This window comes from Botrytis sinoallii (genome assembly GCF_014898435.1).
Source record: "Botrytis sinoallii strain Bc 23 chromosome Unknown BSIN_040, whole genome shotgun sequence".
Lineage (NCBI taxonomy): Eukaryota > Fungi > Ascomycota > Leotiomycetes > Helotiales > Sclerotiniaceae > Botrytis > Botrytis sinoallii.
The window spans coordinates 213288-222551 of NW_024066067.1; positions in this window are offsets into that span (position 1 = coordinate 213288).

Consider the following 9264-nt stretch of genomic DNA (forward strand, 5'->3'; position numbering starts at 1 on the left):
TGTACTGACGGGATGAGCGAAATTTCCATTCGTTGAAGTTTGGATATTTGTATGAAGAGTGCCAGTGAGTGTGCTGAACTCAGTAGTGCAAGCTTGATTGGCAACGGATGGCCCCTTGGACTTGCCGCCTGAACAGATTCGATATGCGGAGAATGGATGTATGAATGAATGGATGATTATCTGTATCCCTGATGTTGACTTGAAACGTTCTCTGGTAACGTAATTTTATATTGATGCGAGATGATGTTGAAGGAGCAGGATCTTGCAGATTAATGATATTGATATGTGTGATGTGTAGGATAAGTATGATAGGTATGATAGGTATATTGCAGGCTGCGGTCTATTTTCAAGGAGGAGAGATGTTGAGATATATGATACCCGAATATTGATACTAACGCCGTCGAGTTTGGTTGGAAAGTCTCAAAATGATTGCTGATCATTAGCACGTGAAGTAGTCAATACGTCTATCTCTTCTAGTACATCTGAGTTCTTTCTCTTTCGAGCAGGTTGACGTGATTTTGGGCTATAACGAGTTCCAATCTCCTGGAACTGGATTTAACGTTACCAAAAGCCGGAGGTACCGAAGATACTCGTACAAAGTTTGAATCAATAAAGCTTCCGGGTGAACAGAACGTTGCGCAAGATCAAGGGCCAAATGATAGTGATTTGGGGGGGGGGGGGGGGGGGGGAATCAACTAAGACTTTGATAGGAAGAACTCGAGTGTATTAGCTTCCTATAAGGTTTACTGACAAGCAGCACAAGATGCAAGATCTAGCTCGAGAGCATTGTCGATAGTTGAGGGCGAAGTATAGGAACCTAGAATAGAGCCAACGAAAAAAACAACTAAAGTTCGTGGTCAAGCAACCAGCCGTAACGACCTTCTATTGCGTTGACAAACTAACACTTGAACTGGGGGTCCTTCGATGCAGGAACACAATATCTAGTTGCTGGAAGTCTATCTAGATTTGGTGGAGCAAGTCTGTGGATGATCTACCAAATCTGAGCTATCACATCCATCAGGTACCGCCGGCTTAGGGTGCCCGAAGCGTCTTTGAGAGCCTCACACGATTTCCTTTTCCTGCAAATCATCAGTGGCGGGCGGGGAAAGATTTAGTTCGTCAATCCCAAGCCGAAAGTCAAATGAAAATCAACAAGCAAGGTATTGACCAAGGTAGCTAAGATGGCTGAGATCTGATGTGCATGCTGAAGCGAGAATCATGATTGGACAATAGGAGGGATAATTTTGGCAGAGCCTTTTACGAGCTATGAGCCTCGAGATGCGCCATCATAAGGATCGAAATATCTCTATTGGCCGTCAAAGTGAGAGAAGGGTGTATCATACAACCAATTGAAGTCCTTGAATTCTTTTTTTTTTTTTTTTTGTTTTGTCTTTGCCAGCTTTTCCGAGAAGAGTATAAGTGGGGGATTTTCAACCTGTTGTGACACTACAATATTAGCAGGTTAAGCGTCAAAGCTGTCTTGAAGGCTGCAGGTTAGCATTTGGACCCTTTGAATGAAAATGGACGAGAAGACTTGCGGGAGAGAGCTGGGTAGTCAGAGGAAGTCGGAGTTTCTGCAAAGTCAATGTCTAGGTCTGTCGTTGCCTGCTACCAAATTTAGAAAAAAACTTGCGCGATTTTTTATGACTACGGCAATTTTTAATCAATTAGCGTATGAGGGGAAGTCCACTAGTTTTCCTAGACCAAAGTAAGTATTTTGCGGATTTACCCCAAGGTGGGAGCTGCAAGGTGCAAGGTGTAAGGTGTAGGGTATCAGGTGCAAGGTTCAAGGTTCCAATGGAAAGTACAGCTAGCAATAGCAAGCAACAGCACACTTTCTTCTTGTACACTTCTCTTGATCAATTGCAACTCCTCGACTTCTCATCCAGACTTAAAAAATAAAAAAATAAAAAGTGTATGGCGACGGCGTAATCAACTACCGATAATTACATCAATATCCAACTTACATCATCCAATCAACCTACCTAGTACTTTCCTACGAAATTAATTTCATCCCTAATTCCCCCCAAAAGATGAAAAGGGCCGTCTCTTGTGGTGACATGGGACTATTGAAGCTTTTCGGACTTCAATGTCTCAGCCCCTTGAAATTATCGTTGATATCAGGAAGATAGATGTCTGTCCCTAGTCAATAGGAGTCCTTCATCAGACGGTACTGGCGTGTTGTTAGTGCGCTCGAAGGAGGCAACATTAAGATACATTTCCATAAATGTCGATTAATTATCTAGGTTTGTTTTGCTTCTATTGTCGTCCTCTCCACTTCTCACTGACCGAGTCAAATGGTTGACTACTGACGGACAACTGCGGCTTTCATTCATAGGTAGACATATCAGCTGTTGCCCTAGACTGCGCCATGTTTGACATTTTTGACATTTCTAAGCGGGAAACCAAGGTGACGTTGATGGATGTATGAATCTTTTCATTCATCTGCTCGCACCTCTTCCTACCTCTATCCATCTTAGTGAGGATCGCGCAGGAAGACGAGATTACTTTGTTTGATAGAGTAGATCCTGATAGTCTCGTAAACATTGTGTGCCCTGGACCGAGCTACAGCCTAGCAAGTCCTAATATTAATGTCAAATGCAATGTGCCGGCAACCATCTTCCGCATTCAGCATGCGTGGACTTCACAATTCCTTCTTCGATAATAGTGCAGAGGTCTCACTCCAGACCATGGACGGAGAATTCCCATGGCGTCTGTTGTCATCTTTGATGTCAAACTCACTGAACGTAGATCTCCTAGACTCATTCCTGTCAAAACCTGGATATCTCGAGAGTTCATTTCGAGAGTCGGAAGCATATTTATTATTAGTGAGACAGATTTTGGATAACATTTGGATGGCGTATAGGGCCATGCCGGTCCCATCTCTTCCCCGCAGGGACTTGGATGCATAGCGTATCAGTGAGCAGGCAAGACGCCCAAAAGAAACCGCAAGCCGAAGGGCCGAGAACAACCAAGGGAATCACCACTACGCTTCATGGATTAATTCTCCGCCCTACCTTTCAGTGCCTCGCGAATTGCGATGGGAATCTCGTATTCTATGGAAGATTACGGACAGGCATATTGACATATCATACATTGATTCGCCTTCTCACATGCCGCCAATAATAAGTCTGTGTACAAGAAGGTGCCGCGCTGATATCCAGTCACGCACATATACAATCTGCACGAAGGACGATGCTTGCTGCACGGATCCGGAACACAGCTCCCCTCTGACCACGTGAGTTGGTTTCATTCCCGCCCCCTTTGAACAGTGATAAAGCGCCGTTTTGGGTCCCGAGAAATCAGATTCCCTCATTTCAGCCAAATGCACCTAGGCCTAGGTCTACCAAACAAAATAACTTCATTTGCCTCCAACCATTTGAATCCAAAGTCAGGATTCTTTGATTTCAATTACATATCCTAGGTATTGCATACGACCCAAGATGCTTTGAAGCGGAATGCCATGGAGTGATTCTAGATTGCCTGCAAAGTAATCGATCCGGACTGCCTCGAGTGCAAAGTCAAGACAAGGTTTAGAAACTCCTCTTGCTATTGGCTCTGAGTTTGTTGATGATTTCGGCAAGCTAGAGGGAAGAGATGCGAGATCCGTGAACCCTGGGGTGAGAAGGTTTTCTATTATTGCTTGCATTGAAAGTAAGTTATCGGTTCGGGCCGGGGTGGTTGTTTTCCCTCAACGGTTTGCACGTATTATGATTAAGTATGACATGGATTGATTTACGTTTTGAGGGCCGAGAAAAAGTGTAATAAACTCTCGTCTGTTGAGCTTTCGTTTCATCATCCCCCATTGTGAAATCTCGAGTTTCTCTCCAAATTTACTCGAAAGGTATCAACATCAAAATCAATCCATCCCTATCAAATATCAACCATCTCAAGAATTCTGCTTCTTCACAGCAATAAATGTTTCACTACAGCGGCACTGTCGTGTCCAATTGTGTAGTGATATGCGATCTCTGTGCCATGTGATGAATCGCTCCCGCTCAAGACAGAAACACCTCAGGTAGCACATCCATTAGGGGCATCAGCCAATCAGATAGAGGATTTTGATCTGCAAAAATGCGACTTCGATATCTCTCAACAAAAAAATCTTGTTTCTCGCTCTCTTCGTTCAATTTTGATTGGGAATGGAGCAACGGTTGCACATGGTGAGTTTTATGTGCCGTTGCTTGATATGGGCCTGGTTTTTGGTTTCTAGGGTTTTTGGAGATGAGTTTGTTGGGATGTGAAAGAATACCTAGGTAGTGAGAAGCTTGTGGCTTGCTTCTCAATATAACGTTCGAGGGTAGGGTGGCAGAGTACCGCATCCAAGATTGAATTGGGAAATGCATCAAAGTCACTGTTGCTTTTTTCCATTCTTGGGGAATCTCTTGTCATAAACAGGGAAAGTTAACGAGGACTGCATCAATATCGGGACATCTTTGCTTTAGCGAGGGAAGCAATGGGGTGCATCCGGACGGTCATTGACTGGGATATAAGTAGGTAAGCAGACCGAATGAACCGATTTCACATTGATAGAATAGAATAGCTCGGTCTCTGCTGCATGTTTTAATGAATCTCAACTCTGTGGACTTGCGCTTTGGCATGTATATGGTCAAGAAGTGCAGCAAGAGATGACCGGTAGTCGAATGAAATTGGATGAAATTGAATGAAATTGAATGAAATTGAATGAAATTGAATGAAATTGAATGAAATTGAATGAAATTGAATGAAAGAAGAGCCAAGTGGATTCTCACTGCATCACTATCAATACCCTAACAAGTGCAGCATACAGGATTCAATATAGCTAGCTAGCACCTTTCCTCGCGCACTTCCAGATCCCGATCCTTGGGGATTGGGGATTGTACCCGTCAACCCTTGCTCGTATCGCATTATGAGTCCTGCCAATGGTTGGGACTATGCGGGGTCATCTAGGAGAAACGGAACAACAACATTCTGAGGCCGATGAGTGAAAAGTAATACCAGGAGAAGATTATTTTTAAAATTATAATTGCAGCGATCGTATGATTACCGCTTGAATGAATTAATAAGGACAATTGCTCAAGATTAGATAGATATAGTAGATGTAGTAGATGTAGTAGATGTAGTAGATGTAGTAGATGTAGTAGATGTAGTAGATGTAGTAGATGTAGTAGATGTAGTAGATGTAGTAGATGTAGTAGATGTAGTAGATGTAGTAGATGTAGTAGATATAATCCTCAGAAGTTAATACAATTCATGGTAATTAATATGTTGGCGTCGCTAGTCAGTACACGCTCATTGATAAAATCGTCCGAGGGTTAATTCGCCCCTTCACTAGACCAACCAAACCATCCAACTATCATACACATATGGGGAAACTCCAGGAACAATTTCTTGTGCTCTCGAGCCATTCCTCTTACGACCTTTACTATCCAGAGATATTATCAAAATAGACTTGAACTAAAGGAGTATATTAATATGCATCCAATCATCTCCACTTTTCTCTCTCCCTCTTTTCTAAGGCTGCAACCAATTTCCATTCTTCTCTTGTTCGGCTTCATCCTTCGCTTCCAGGCAATATTCACCATGATAATCTTCCGTCCCGAAACCTTTCCATCTCATGATTCCGAATTTCCATCACAATATGTACATCATCTGTATCAAAAGCCTCAATACTATCACATCTATCAAATTCAGCTTCAATATCAATATGATGATGATGTTCATGATCACCTTGAATCTAATCTTGCGAACGCTGAAAGACAGGTTGGCTTACCCCGCCGCAACCTGGACCAGCAACAGGATTCTCGAAAACTGGACTCATACCTATGTCTCTTTTCGCTTTTTGACCATAACTCCCGGAATGTGACACTTTTTCTTTGACATCTACATAAATCCGAGTCTCCGGTTTCGGGTCCAGAGTCTCGGTTGGTTCTCGTCTTCTCTGTCGTCTTGCCTTGAGCTGGCGATACTAATCCAAAGTCTATCTACCGATAAGTAGTGAGACATTTAGGTTGACAGTAATGTCCTCAATACATATCAGGCACATGCACATCTACCCATAAGATACGAGATGCCGTACCGTGAAGCTGGTGAAGAATCCATATAGCAGCTATCAAGCATCTACCTCTTGCTTCTCACCAATCATCACTTATCACAATCACCAAACAATAGCCATTCTTCAGCAAGATGGCGACGCACAGATCTCCACCAATATCTCACCCTGTCCTTTCCTCTTTCCTCAAATCAACTCATGTTCCGCAACATACAGCCGCATGACCAAAGGCTACACAAAGTGTCGAACTATGGCGCTACCCAGCCAGTAATCATCAAGTGCGGAGATAGACTCCGGCTCCCATGGGGTTTCGGTCGAATCCCCGTTTTGTTGGTGCATGAAAGTTCGGTTCCATTGCTTGTGCTGCCACCACAATGACTGGGAAGACTTGAGGAAAGAGAAAGAAAGGGAAAGTGAACAGGGTAAAATCTTGATCTCCTTGGAGAATGGGGATGTGTCTTTGGCCTTCCGATTTGCTCAATAGAAATGTGGAAGAAAACTCTTCAATGTGGGCGCGATGATACGATTTTCTTTTGGGCGAAATTTGAGAGAGAGATAGGTAATGGAAATGGTAAGAGCTGTCAATGATTTTCGTGATGAAATGGTATGATTGGTGGCGTGGAAATGAGTTGAGGATCTTGCAATTTGCTAGTCGGATTTCCATGGCTGGGGTTAGCGTTGGGCTGAGACTCAATTGGAACTGAACACAATGGAGATCATTCAATTTCTATGTTACTTGGTATCCTGTTCATATGGATGGATACGAGAATGATCATGATCCATTTATATGGCACATTAGGTTAAAGAAAAGAGGGATCGAAATTGGGGGTCAAGCCAAGGAAGGCTAAGCATTATTTCGTTTTCGTGAGACCGGCCTCTCTTGATCCCACGGTATCCATCTTACCACTTGTCTAGCGTTTCCGCTGTGCAGGGTGTGGGCTTGGATGGGTTTAGTTGAGATTGGAGTTGGAGTGGGGGTTTGAATCATCAATCGCGTCAGGAGTGTCAGGTGGGTGTTCTCCGGGATGTTACTGCAATCTTCAATCTTCAATCTCCATCTTCGATATTTAGCAATTACCATTACTAATGGAGATATCTCATTTCGCAAATGTATTGGGTAACTCAACATCACGCATACGTACATGCTCAAGCAATAATCAAGGGGCAAAGCAAGGCACCATGAAGTGTTCAAGGTCTAAGTCGCTGGATGAGCATTCATACTACAGCCTATTCCCTACAGCACATAAAAGGTAAATAATCACATGCCACTTCCCTATGCTTCCTTTCCCATACCTTGACATCCATTGCATGGCATACCCAAGACCCATTCCCCAATAACAGGTAGGGAAACCCACAACGTTTCTACATGTTTGCTTTATGCGCGAAGCCGAGTCCAACATCTCGGATCTATTCCCTCGTCAATACTGCACTGAGCCTATAGCCTTTGTCGGCATAACCATAGCATCACCGTGGCAAAACAGACAAACGAGACAGGCAAGGCAAGGCAAGACAAGATAAGACAAGACAAGACAAGACAAGGCAAGACAAGAAAAGACAAGACAAGACAAGACAAGACAAAGACAAACATGCTTGCATCTATCTCCTGCATTTGGCCCGAGTATGGCAACTGTGAAAAAGAAATTACCCTAATGCAGATGTATGTACGTGCGCGTGTGCGTGTCAGAACCATATTCAAGTAAGCAGTAAGCAAGTGAAGCAGAGCAATTTCCCATCTCATTGCTTCACTGCTGAAGTGGGATTTTCAGGGATCGCTTCTGGGTGGAGTGTTTTAAGAATCCATCCCGGGGTTGTACAGGGCTGATTTAGTTCCGGTTTGGTTTGGATGGATTGAGATGGGGATGGGGATGCGAACATGTTCATGGATGTTTTTTACTAGTTTGTTGTAAGTGGATGGGCGCAAAATGATGTTCTGATGGTATTAGGTCAGAGATTTGACTACGAGCGTGGGAGATTATGCAAATAAAAGTTGGGGGCAAAAACGTATTGCATGTTATACAAGACAAGACGAGGAAAAAAGGAGATGAGATGGCGGTGGACAGATGAGAGAAAGTAATGACAAAGAACTGGTGGGGGTTTATCGATTCCTGTTGCACCAAGAGGGAATTTCAACACCCTCACTCACCGTCTTCTCTCCTTCACTTCCTGGATCTGTTCACGACTCGTTCCGTTCTGCAGTCTTCCATGAATGATACTCTTGCCGTCGATAAGCGGTGCTAACCTACCCACCCCTCACCTCGTTCATCCACCATCACCTCTCGGAAGCCGGATATAATCAAGTTACAACTCGAGTGACACCGCGATTCAAATTCAAATTCAACCTTTTGCTCTGCTCAACCCAACATGAAGTAAAATAAACAATTAAAAAAAAAAAAAAAGTGCTGCAATCTGTAACACCTCTCCCCCAAACTCAAACTCAAAGTCCCTCCAGGCTTCAATCAACCCCTCAGTCGTGTACAAGTATGTCGGATTAAGGTTCTCGCACTACCCTCCCTACCTCCACCCATCCCATAGGTTAGCGCAGATCCCCCATTCTTAGCTTCCTCCCTTCCATCCTGGCAGGTTCCCTGTGCGCGCGGACGGGCGGTCTTTTCTATCCATCTGATTCTGATTCTGATATCTATAACCCATCCAGCCAGCTAGCCAGCCCGTAAATCACTATCACCATCAACTATGCCCGTGAATCTCGGGTGTATTCTCGAAAAGTGTATCGTAGAGTGAGGGTTAATTAATGTAAAGGCAGAAGCAAGCTTTTAGCTGCGATCGCGTAGATCTGTCGTTTGCGTATGTGAACTTACCGGCTTACCATACCATACCATACCATACCATAATTCAAGCCCTCCACTCACTCACTCACTCACTCAGATCTCCACCCACTCCCACTCACAAATCCAAACCCCCATCATCAAATCCCAACATGGTAAACTCCAATAGTGCATTCAAGCTTACAGGGTATATCCTTTTCCTCCCAGGCAGCATGTCATAACCTATCTACCCTTGATTTCATCTCGAAGCCCCACTCACACAGACATACGGAGTATAGTGAAGTTAGTGACCTAGGTACTCGTGCTGCCAGAAAGTATGCAACTCCGACGCTAGATGCACATACCACAAGATGGTAAACTACAAGAGGACTAACCTGGTTTTCATAGCGCCGGAGTTGCATACTTTCTGGCCGCACGAGTACCTAGCTAGGCGTGAACTCAAAATTTAGC